At 38.7% G+C, this 13,228-nt stretch overlaps 1 non-coding gene across 1 annotated transcript; it reads left to right on the forward strand.

Annotated features, from left to right (window-relative positions):
• The first annotated feature begins 3,036 nt into the window (after nucleotides 1-3,036).
• On the forward strand, nucleotides 3,037-3,143 carry LOC120253708. Its single transcript, XR_005534379.1, has one exon. It is a non-coding gene; the product is annotated as a small nucleolar RNA R71 (small nucleolar RNA).
• Nucleotides 3,144-13,228: the final 10,085 nt, after the last annotated feature.

Below are 13,228 nucleotides of genomic sequence, written 5' to 3' on the forward strand. Positions count from 1 at the left end.
TCCCGAGTGGATGATTGTTCAGACCTTTTACAATGGTTTGAATCCGAGTACAAGGTAACTCTTGGATGCAGCAGCAGGAGATACTTTAGGTAGCAAGACCACCGATGAGGCCCGTCAATTAATTGAGGAAATGGGGCTAAACAACTACCAATGGAATGCTAAAGAGAAGAAAAAGGTGGCTGGTCTCCATGAAATAGATGCGGTAACTTCATTGGCGGCTCAAGTGGAAAATTTGAGTAAGAAGTTAGATCTTCAAACATCAAATAAAGTGGCAGCCGTGACTAATTGCACCGGGTGTGGTGGAGGACATGCCCCCTCCGATTACCCGATCTCTATTGGTGATGTTTATTCGGTGGAGAACGTTGATTTTGTAGGTAATGGCATGAGACCTCAAGGAAACCCATATAGCAATACCTACAATTCTGGTTGAAAGAATCATCCTAATTTCTCATGGAGTAATCAGGGTCCACAAAAGGCCATGGGGCTACCGGGTTTCCAACAACAACAACAAACCTCTCAGGTGGAAAACAGAGTCTCAGGTTTGGAAACCTGAATGAATGACTTAGAGAAGCACTTGACTAGATTTGTGCAATCTACAAATACAAGGTTTGAATCAGTCGAGGCTACACTTCGCAACCACACCGCCTCTTTGCATAACCTTGAAAATCAAGTGGGGCAAATTGCAAGTCTCTCTCGAAAGGCCACATGGAAGCTTGCCGAGCAATAAAGAAACTAACCCCTAGAGAGCACGTGAAGGCGATCACTTTGAGAAGTGGTCGTGAGGTTGAAAGGTAGGCTTCCGAGTGAGAAGCCAAAAAGAACATGCACCCAAGGTTATAGAGGTGGAAGAGGGAACAGCAAAAGAGAAAGAGGTGGCACCCCCACCTTTCAAGCCAAGAATCCCTTTATCCCTCTAGATTGAAAAAAATGACCAAGGGGATGAACAAGTACAAGAAGTTCTCGAGCTTTGTTCAAGCAACTCCACATCAATATTCCTTTTGTTGAGGCATTGGCCCAAATGCCAAAGTATGTGAAGTTCTTGAAAGACTTGTTGACTAACAAGAGGAAATTGGAGGAAAGTGCTTCAGTGATTTTAGATGCTTCATGCTCGGTGGTATTGCAAAAGAACATGCCGAACAAAAAGAAAGACCCGGGAAGCTTCATCATTCCGTGTAATATTGGCAATCTAGGGGAGGAAATAGCATTGGCGGACTCAGGGGCCAGTATCAACGTTATGCCATACACCTTCTTTCAAAAGCTAGGCTTGGGTGAGCCTAGGCCTACTCGGATGACTTTGCAACTAGCGGACCGAACAGTACGACATCCGAGAGGCATCATTGAAGACGTGCTTGTCAAGGTGGACAAGTACATTTTTTCGGTTGACTTTGTAGTGCTAGACGTTGATGAGGATGCGGATGTACCTTTGATACTTGGGAGACCGTTCTTGCAGACTTCCAAGGTATTGATTGACATGGACGGTGGAGAGCTAACTTTGAGGGTTGGAGATGACAAGCTCACATACCGCCTTGCTGAAGCCATGCAGCATTATCTTGATTTCGATGATACTTTATACTTTCTAGACACTACTAATGAGATTGTTGATGAATACATGCACGAAATGTTCAATCCGGACCCATACGAGGGTTTGTTTGACCAATAGGAGGATTATGAAGAAGTAATGATGCTTGGTTCGACGGAAGAAGTACCATCTAACCCGGATATCTTGAAGAAGGTGCTCCGGAAAATGAAGAGGTCTAGGAGATGCCACAGGAAATACTCCAAGTCTGTTGGAGACGTACGTGAACCGAAGAAGTTGGACGAATCATTATTAGGTGGTTTAAAGCATGATAATTCACCTTTTACCCTCAATAGACTTTGCACATCATGCTTTCAAGCCATGGGTAAGAGGGCAACTTTCATTCATGAACCCCTGTGAGGTAAGGCAAGGTACGTCAAGCTTAGTGTTGTTAAACAAGCACTTCTTGGGAGGCAACCCAAGTGTTTACTATTTTCTTATCTTCTAGTTTAGTTTGTTTTCATGAATAATTGTTAAGTGTTGGTGTCTTGATTTTTAGAAACTTTTGCTGAGATCTTCTTGCGAGCTTTGTGTATTCATCGCGTGTTTTCATGTGGAATTGGCGAAGTTATGTCGTTTGAGCTTTATTCCATGTTTTTCGCTGGTAAAACATGCATACTAGGGCAGGCTCTGAGTGTGTAAACATGTTTAAAAACTTTCTGCAGAGCCTGCAGGTTTTTCTAAGACATCCAGTGAAAACACGCGTGCGTGTGGAATTTCCGCACGCCCATGGATTTGTATTGTGAGCTCATCCAGAGAAGGCACAGGGGCGTGCGGCTGCCTCTGTGAACGACCATGCGAATATGCAATTACGCGGTGTGGTTGTAAAGTGTAGCTTTGACCGACTGAAACCTTGTATCCGATGATTGGATGAACTTGGTTAAAGCTTTCTTTAGATCGGTCATCCAGGTTTTCAAACCGGAAACTCGATTCTTTATGTTCCGGGCTTGTTGTTTTTGTTGTTGGAAACCAAGTGTTGCCATTGTCTTTTGTTTTCCTTGATTGTTCCAAGAAAGATTCGGGTGGCTCCTCCAACCCAAATTGTAGGTGTTACTAAATGGATTGCCTTGGCTTCTCATTGCATTACCCACAAAATCCACTTGTTATATCGAGGATATACCACCAATAGAAATCAGGCAATCAGTTGAAGCATGTCCTCCATCACACCCAGTGCAACTAGTCAAGGCTGTCACTCTAGGATAAGTTTGAGTATCTAACTTCTTGCTCAATGACTTAACCTGGGCCGCCAATGAAGTAACTGCATCAATCTCATGAATTCCGGCTAACCTTTTTTTGTCTCTTGTGTTTCACTAATAACTGTTCATAGCCATTTCCTCAATGAGACATCGTACTTCTTTATGGGGCTTGCTTCTTAAGGTATCTCCCACTGCTGCATCAAGTACTGCCGTGTCCTTGGGTTCAACCCATTGTAAAAAGTCTGAATGATCACCCACTCGAGGAAACAATGTCGAGGACATTTCTGCAATAGCTCATTCAACCTATCACATATTTCAAAAAGAGACTCCAATTCCATTTGGACAAAGGAGGATATTTCATTCCTGAGCTTCACAGATTTTGCAGATGGGAAATATCCGGCAAGAAAAGCTTCCACCATCTCCTCCACGTAGTAATCGATGCTATAGGTAATGATTGTAGCCTTTGCTTTGCTCTTCCCTTCAAGGAAAATGGGAAGGCACTTAATCTAATAGCATCATTCATAACACCATTAATCTTAAGCATGTCACACATTTCTAAGAAATTCTCTATGTGGTTGATCGAATCCTCATCGGCCAAACCATTGCTGTATAATCTGGATGAATACTGGCTTTTTCTCAAAGTTCTGAGTTGTAATCAGTGGCCACATAATACTAGACTGTGCGCCCAGTACTACAGGTCTGGCATAATCTGATAGTGTCCTCTACTACTCATTCTGCTCTGCCATATTATCTGATCCTTCACCTTCTACCTCAGCTTGATTTGACTATTCTTGTACAGGTTCTTTTCTCCTTCTATGAACTGTTCGTTTGAGTTTAGAATCTCCTTCAACCAATGTTGAAGGGTTTGCTCGGGTCAAAAGCTGGAGCTGCAACCAAAGAAAGAAAAACAAATCAGAATGATGGAAGAATAAGAAAGTGTGAAATAAAATAAATGTTGAATAGCTAAAATAGCAAAGTGCAAAGTGTTTCTAAAATGCCCATTTCCCCGAAATGGTACAAAAAACCTGACAAAACACCTTTTGCGTATGTACCATAAGTGTACGTGTTTGTCCACAAGTGTGCGGGTTTGTCGAAGTATTAATACCCTAGTGAGTGGGTAGTCATATCCATAGGGAAAAGTGATCAGAAACACAAGGATTACTATTTAACTAAAGTGAAGATGGATCGATAGTAGTGTGAACAATGTCAATATGAAAAGAAATAAAATGAACAAGAAAGATAGATGCTATAAAAAATGAGAGTAAAGATAATCGATTGAAAATGGGGCACCCGAACATTGCTCCACCTAGGACTATTGCTTCAAGTGCAAAACCAACTATTATATCTCCTAACTGATGCTTAATGAGTCGTGGAAATCCTACAATACACGGTCCCAAAGCTAAGGTCAACCGTGACTAACCCTACACTATGTTCCAAAAGAGAAATCGCTCAGTCTCAACACCTCACACTATGCAAAGTTGCTTAAAGCTCTAGTGAGTCCAAGTGATAAACCCTATTCACTAACAAAGATCTAACCCTTTGGTCCAGGCGAAAGATCGCTAATCACAATTAAGCCTGGATACGAAGGATTAGTTCAATAGATCACTCTATTTCTTGCGCAACTAAGAACCAGTGGAGTTTGTCTCTTAGCACTTCACTCTATTATGACAGCAAAGAGCTCTTGGAATGTGGAGGTAGGATAAATCACAATGGTGGAAAAATGGGACGTTCTTCTACATCTCAACTCACCCGCTTGACCCTCTCTAATCTTGCTTTTTCTAACCCTCATAGTGTGTCACTCACTGACAAAGATTACTAATGTAGGCTCTCAACTCTCGTATCACTCTAAGGGAATACCCATTCAATAAGCATTCAAGATTAGAACCCAATTAAAAAACACCAATTAAAGAAACAAAATAGAAAGGTAAAAGAAACAACGTCACCCTAGGGTTTACAAGTCCAAGTACCCAATAGTGGTCTAGCTCTCCATGGAGTAAGATATAATCAATAATGAAATTAAAAGTAAGAACATGCAATCCATAAGTAAACCCACCTTGGTATTTGTATCAATGGTCTTGTGGAGTGTCTGTGTCTTCTTCAAAGGATCCCTCGTCAAGCCTAGGGCACACATCGCTGAAGGGATGCTGACGAAAACTACCACAATAACTATCTTCCAAAGGAACACGGTGTTGAAGGCCATAGAACCACTATAAAACCTTGCCAAAGCCTCTCCAAACCCTAGTCACGAGTGTCTCTAAAGATGGAGAAAATATGAGAAAAAGATGGGAAAAAAGATTCCAAAACGGGCTGAAGTCACAGCTTTAAATAGGCTGTAATCGGACATCCACACTAAATCTACCAGAATTGATTTTTCAACTGCCTATAAACAGTAACTACTACTACAGATATTTGCTACATTGATTTACTACAGTACTCCACCAAAATACTCCCGAATTCTCATTTTTCATCGAGGACACATGAATGGGCACACATCCATGCGGTTGATCATTTTGCATCTTTAATAAAATAACATTTGACGACAATCTCGCTAGCATTGCACAAGTCAGAACACATGAGTGCGATTGTCTTTGTGCCCCTCCAATTTGCATGTTCACTGGAGCACAATGGAGGTTGGCACACAGTCATATGTCTTTGAGCACAACTTGTGTCTTCATGTTTGTTCACTCCAAGATTTCTTCAGCAAAGTGCATTCATAATCTACTTTGGCTTCTTTCTTCCACACTTGTCTCCACAATCATACATGCACAAAAGTAACAGAAATACACATGTATGAACGATAAAATCAGAGAAAAATAATGCTCATTGTAAGAAAAGAATACTTTCTATTCCTAATACAGATGCACTAATCACCAAGCACCCACTAGGGGTTTTGCTCTCCGTGGAGCAATACAAAAGCAAATATGAAGTGAAAGAGAAGTGCAAGTAATCCATAGAGAAAATCCCCTTGTAGTCCGTATCAATAGTCTTGCGGAGCAACCTCGTCTTCTCAAAAGGTTCCCTTGTCAAACCTAAGGCACATTACACCAAATCGATGCCGATAAAAGCTCCCCCTATAGTTCTCCTCCAAAGGAACTCGATGTCGAATACCATAGGACCGCTCCAAAAACCTAGCAAAAGGCTCTCCAAACCCTAGCTGCCAGCTTTCCGGAAGACGGACAAAATATAGGAAGAAGATCACTCAAAAAAACTCTCAAAGTGGTATTTCTAGGACTGGAATCAAGCATCTGCACGGGTGTGTGGAATTTCCTCATGCCCGTGTGAATTTCCAAGTCTTCATTTCTAGCGTGCTATAAACAGTAACTACTATAGTGATTTTACTACAATAAATTGCTACAGTACTTTGCCAAAATGCTCCCGAATCCACTCTTTTCATTGATGCCACATTGCTACAATATATTGCTATAGTACTTTGCCAAATTGCTACAGTACAACAAACAATTTCCAATTCTTTTTTAATTTTTTAATTTTTTTATTTTTTTTCTTTCAACTTTTTCTGATTTTTTTATTTTCCTCTGATTTTTTTTTTCAAATAAAAACTAGCACACTAAAGTCCCAAACACAATGAACTAGAATCTTCATAGGTCTAATGAGTGAGAAAAGTGCACAAAGAGCAATCAGACAAAAATATTTAATGAAATTAGATGAAAACTAGAGCATGATAAAATCTAATGTTTACAACCTCCAAAAACTAAGAATTAAACTCTAAACCCTAAGGTGAACCTTCATTGGCAACAAGAGCATACTCATGAAAACACAAGTAAAAGTCATGTATAAGGTAAACCCTCCCCCAGACTTAAGATGTACATTGTCCTCAATGTATGTATGCAAGCACAATAAAAATAATAACAATGGAAGCATAATGTGTGTGCGAATGCAATTAAAACAATACTCACCTGAACTCCTCATTAACCGTTTGGTGAAGTCTAGCTCATGGGCTTGTTGTATAGGTTACGAAGCTCACACGACCATGTGACAAAGCACATGATCGTGTTTATGACCAAAACACCATCAACATCACTCTCAAGGTCATCTGCACGTATGCAAGGGGTTCAGTGAAGCTCAATAAAGAAGAAAAGATGTGCGAGTTCTTATTAGTAAAACAAATGAAGCACAAACTTGCACAAATAAAATGAAGCACAAAGATAACTAAGGTATAAAACATAAAATAAAGAAAATTAAAAATGAAAACAAAAATAAAGAAAACTAAAGTCTCATGAGTGGGACGCTTCAAGCATCAACGTCATCTTCTGCTGTCGCCGTTGTGCCAAAAGAATGTTTTCATCCAAGGTTAACCGTATGAAATTAAAACATTTTCGAAGAAGTTTTTCAGTCCTTGGTGTCATACCTGCATATAAAGCTTCAAAAAAAGTCAGATAAGAATGAATTTGATGAGTACAGGGTTCCACGCGAGTGTGGAGGGCAGGCCAAGCGCTTTTCTGTCCTAATTGGGTACTCTTCCATCCCACGCAGGTGTATGGGTAGGCCACGCGCCCGCGTGGGCGTGTGCTGGCCTCTGCCATCCCGTCACGAGACCGCGTGCTAGGCCAAGCGGTTGCGTGGCCTATGCCCAGCGTGTGCACGGCCGTGGCTATCCAGAGCACGCGGCTAGCCAGGCCCGCGCCCGCCCACCCCAGCCACGAGAGAGCGTTGCTGGGGTGATCTCAGCCAAGGGGGCCGCGCGGGCGCGTCGCCCTGCAGACTACGCGAGGCTAGCCCACGCGGGCGCGTGGGCAGGCCGTGCGCCAGTGTGGGCGCCCGACTCTGGCGAAATCGCCAGAGTAGGGCTCCTACGCCGTATAGAAACCATTTTCAAGCATTCAATAAGTGTCCAACATGATCTACTATGAAATATAGCACACAAATACCATGAAAACACCAAGAAAATGGTTGTGAAGAACATGAAAAGGATGGGAGGGAGTAAAAGCTTACCGGATTAAATCAAAGTAGAAAACTCGGTGTAAACTCCTGCAAATCACCTCTAATCCTCCAAAGGGTTGAAAACAATTGGTTTTAGAGATCAAAACTTGAGTTTTATAGGAGTGAAGGGTGGAAGATGAATGGGTTTTTTGAAAATGGAAGATGATAAATAGTGCCCCTTCACATTCTTATAGGCACATGGGGGTGTGGATTTTCTACTCCCCTGCGTGGGTACTGTACACAACCGCATGGAAATTCCACGCAGCCATGTGAATTGCAAAATTTCTGCACACAATTCATTGAGGGCCCAAAACTCCCAATTAAAACAAATTTTTTGACAATTAACATTAAAATCTCCCTAAACCATGTCATACACATGAAAAATAATTCACAACGAAGAAAAATTTCATGAAAACACCAGCATACATAAAAAATTGATCAAGGCACACACTCATGAATTTATTACTGTATGAAGTAAATTTTAAGTCTAAAAACTAACTAAAAGCTTGGGTTGCCTCCCAAGAAGCGTTTGTTTGACGTCACTAAGCTTGACGTACCTCTTCCTTACCTTATGGAGGCTTGAAAAGAGTGTGTTCCTCCCCACTAGACATTGCATAGCTACTTCCTTTAAACCAAGAATCTAGTTGTCGGGGTGGAATATTAATTGGAGAGTCCAACCATCTTACTTTTGGCTTCCAAGGAAACAATTTGGGTTTGGAATTGCCCAAGCTTAGCACAGGTGGGTCATTGGATGGCTTCAATCTCCTACCCACATCTTTTCCCCTTCCCAAAACCTCTTCTTGTGTTGTATGAGTTGATCAATCCCAAAAAGAGATGCTTGTTCCATTACCTTAGGATTTGCTTCTTCTTGTATATTTTCATCTTGAGAAGAGCATGACACTAGCAAATCCCCTTGAAATTTTCTCGCTCACAAGCACAATCTTCATTCACACAATACAAAATCTCAAAATTGTATTCAACTTCTTTCTTTTCGTGTTTTGCACCAATGTAGTCCATTTGCCAAACTTCTTCAATGTTGTTCATGGCCTCATCATGTCCCGGAGACACTTGCATTGCTTGTTCAAATTCTTATTTTTCCTTAGCAAGCATGTCCAAGATCTCTCCTATTTAACGCTCAAGGTTTTTGATGGAGATCTCGTGACAACTTAATGTGGCCTTAATATTTTGGAAATGGGCATTGGTTGCTTCAATAAATATCGGTAACACCCTTTCAAACTGAAGTACATCCTCTTGAACTTTCTCATCCCATTGAAGTTCTTGTTGAGGTGCTTCCCATTGTTGTCCATCAATATCCCATAAGAGATTTGGGTAGCTTCTTCGAGTTGGATGATATGTGGTGCGACATGGATTGTATTGTTGATAGGGGTGAGCAAAAAAATCCGGATCCGATGATCCGATCTGATATCCGGTTTTTTAATCCGAATTTTTTGGGTACCCGATCAAAAAAAAAGGGTCGGGTACCCTGTCCAAATTTTTAAGGTGAAAACCGGATCGGATACGGGTCGGGAGAAATTAAAAACATGGTATCCGAATCCGATCCGGTTTTTAATATATTCTTATATATATATAATTATATATAGATTGATAATTATATATAGATAGATAATTAGATATATAATAAATTTAAATTTTATATGGTCCAAAAAGTAAAAAGGAAGAAAAAATCGAAATCCCTCATTTAAACCCTTTAAGATATATATAATTAAAGATATATATATAATTATATATATCTTAAAGGGTTTAAATGAGGGATTTTAATTTTTTTTTCTTTTTTACTTTTTAGACCATATAAAATTAAAATTATTATATATATATTAATAAATTTAAAATTTTACAAGGGCGTAAGTAGAAAAAAAAATCGAAATCCCTCGTTTAAAAATTTAAAGAGTTATATACTTAATTATTTATATAGTTATATTTATATATACATATTAATAAATTTAAACTCTTCTAGGGTTAAACGTAAACGGAAAAAAAATTCCATGTCCTTGCTTCCTAGTCCTCAACGTCAACCTCTTCTCTCTAGCCTCCATCCTTGTCTCTTTTCTCTCACCATTGTTGCCACGGCCTATTGGATCTCTTGTTGGATTTTTTCAGGTTTGTTTTTGATATTTCTCTTCAAAATTATTTTTTTTAGTTTCAAAATTCCTGTTAGATTTCCTAGGTATGATGTCTTAATTAAAATCTTTTTATAATGGTGATTCATGGTTTCATGTAGATCAATTAAATGTCATCAAGCTTTGACAATATTGGTGAAATAGTGGCAGACAATACTAGTGAAAGGGTAATGAACATAATGGAGGAATTCAATGAAATGAACGACATTAATGAGTTTGAAAGCATAAAAGAAGCAGAGAAGACTCCAACTAAGAAGATAAAAAAGACTTCTCATTGCTCTGGAACTCGTAAGAAAGGAAAACCACCACTTCCCCACAATGTAAGTGGAAAAGATTCTTATATTGGTAAAAGAAAAAATCAATCTCCTTTTTGGGATCATTTTGATAAAACTGATGATCTAGACTATGCTAGATGCAAATATTGTGATAATTTGATTGGTTGTAGTTCAAAAATAGGCACCACTTCTTTGGCAATTCATATGAGATGCAAGAAATTACCGGCTAATATAGATTTGAACCAGAAAAAATTAGATTTGCATACCCAAACTATTGTTACTCAAGATGGTGTTACTTAAGCTATTAGTGTTCCAAGTGTATGGTAGTTTGATGAAGATTCTATCAGAAAAGCATTGACTAAGATGTTGATATTGGATGAGTTGCCTTTCAAATTTGTGGAGCGGGAGGGTTTTTGCTTTTTTTGTAAGGCTATGAATCCTCATTTTATTATTCCTTCACGTTTTACAGCTGCAAGAGATTGCTATACTCTCTTTATTGAAGAAAGGAAAAAGTTAAAGAATTGTTTTAAGAAATTATCTTCAAGGATTTGCTTTAACACAGATTCATGGACCTCTGGTCAAAATTTGAACTATATGTGCCTTAATGCTCATTTTATTGATGATGACTGGAATTTGCATAAAAAAATCATCAATTTTTGCCCTATTGTTGGTCATAAAGGAAAACTTATTGGTAGGGCTGTTGAGAAGTGTTTGAATGAATGGGAACTTAAAAAAATTTTAACTGTGACGGCTGATAATGCTAGTTCCAATGACAAAGCTATTGAGTATTTGAGAAGAAGATTCAATCATTGGGAATGTGGTCTTTTAGAAGGAAAATATTTGCATGTGAGATGTGCTGCACATATATTAAATTTGGTGGTCAAAGATGGCTTGAAAGATGTTGGAAAATCAATCTTGAAAATCCGTGCTCTTGTGAAATATGTGAGGTCTTCTCCCGCTAGGCTACAAAAATTCAAGGCTTGTGTTGAGGAATCGAAATTGAATAGTAATAGTCTTGTTTGCTTGGATGTGGAAACTAGATGGAATTCAACGTATTTGATGCTTGAATCTACCATAAAGTTTAAGAAAGTATTTTCTAATTTATTGATGAAAGATTCTGCTCTTCAAAATGAAATGGTGAAATTTGGTGGTGATCCTACAAATATGGAATGGAAACAAGTTTCTCCTTTCTTGTCATTCTTGAAAATTTTTTATGATGCCACTTTGAAATTGTATGGTTCTCATTATGTGACTTGCAATGCTTATGTGAATGAAATATTTGGTGTTGGCCTTGTGATTTCCGAACAATGTCATAACGAGGATGTGAGCCTTAGACAAATGGCGTCTCAAATGAAGGCGAAATATGACAAATATTGGGGCAACATTGATAATCTCAATTTATTGTTATTTATTTCTTTGTCCTTGACCCAAGAAGGAAGTGGCAATATGTTAAGTGGATGGTGCGAAATTGCTACAGTCAATAGAAATTTGATGTTTTGTGTTCAAACATTAAGTTTGCATTGCAATCATTGTTCAATGAGTACTCTTCTTCTACACATCAAGCAAACAATGTGCAAGAATCTTCAACTTCTACCTCTACTACTGCTTCTAGTTTCCATCACAATTCATCCCAACTGGGCATATTAGACTTTGGAGATCTTATGAATAGTAAATTTGAAAGGGATATGGGTTGTGTAAGCACTGTAAATAAAACTGAGGTGGAGAGGTACTTGGAGCATGCACGAGAACCTATGGAAACAAATTTTAATATCTTACAATGGTGGAAGAATTCTCAAAATAGATATCCCACTCTTGCGTTGATGGCTCGAGATGTACTTGCAATTCCCAGTTTCCACCGTTGCTTTCAGAGTCCGCTTTTTAGCACTCGGAGGGTGTGTTCTTGATTCTTTTCGTACTTCTTTGACTCCGAGAATGGTAGAAGCTCTTATTTGTTCACAAGATTGGTTACGTACTTCTCATGCTCCACTATCCACAGAGGAGAACTTATTTGAATTGGAGAGTATGGAAGAAGGTTAGTTTTTATTCCATTTATTAATTATTTGTTACTAATTTTATATTTCTTTTGTGTGAATAGTCTTAAATATTTAAATTTATGATTTTTGAATTGTAGGTATGAAGGACTTGACTTTGGAGCAACCAATGATCATTATTGATGAGATGCTTGATGCTTCAGAAGATATTTGATTTTTTTTTTTTTAATGTCTAAGATTGATAAAACCCTTTATTATTATTTTTTTTGACTTTTTTTGTGGGGAGAATAATATAAGGTTTTAATCCACTTTATAAGTTACAAGTTTCTCATATTTTTTTTATGAATGTTGATGTTGTTATATATAAAAAAAAATCCATGGAGTAGTAGATGAAACTTAAATTTGGATCCGGATATCCGATATCCGATCCGGTTTAAACCGGGTACCCGGTTTTTAGTATCAGGTTTAAACCGGGTCGGATACGGGTCGAGTTTTTGCCGATCCGAAAAACCGGATACCCGATCTGGTTTTAAAATCCGGGTCGGGTACCCGGTTTTGCTCACCCCTAATTGTTGATGAACACTAACAAGTCGATCAATTTTTCTAGTGACAGCATCAACCTGTGAATATAATTCTATAAGTGGATCAATCATCATTCAAGTTCCATGCAAGAAAAAGTAAATGAAACAAAATTAAACAAAATAGAACGGTGGAAGAAGATAGAGTGAAATAGATAAAAACAAAATAAAACTCGATGAGAATGATGGAAGAAAAAGAAAGTGTGGAATAGACAAAATAAAGAAAAAGATAAGTGGCTAGAGCAACAAAGTACTAGCATTCCTAGTATCCTGTTCCCCGGCAACGGCGCCAAGAACTTGACACGTCCGAATATGCGTGTAAACCACAAGTGCAAGGGTGTCGAAGTAATAAAATACTCAGTGAGTTGGGTAGTCGAATCCACAGGGAACAGGGCTACTACTACTAACTTCTTCTCTACTTTCTAGCCTAATGAAAAATGGAAAGGTGTGGTGATCTAATGTGTGAAGAAATGAATACCGGAGATGAACATGCAAGGGTGAAATAGAGGAAGAATCTCAATTAATAAAGATGAGGT

The sequence above is a fragment of the Dioscorea cayenensis genome, unplaced genomic scaffold (genome assembly GCF_009730915.1).
Source record: "Dioscorea cayenensis subsp. rotundata cultivar TDr96_F1 unplaced genomic scaffold, TDr96_F1_v2_PseudoChromosome.rev07_lg8_w22 25.fasta BLBR01000170.1, whole genome shotgun sequence".
Classification (NCBI taxonomy): Eukaryota; Viridiplantae; Streptophyta; class Magnoliopsida; order Dioscoreales; family Dioscoreaceae; genus Dioscorea; species Dioscorea cayenensis.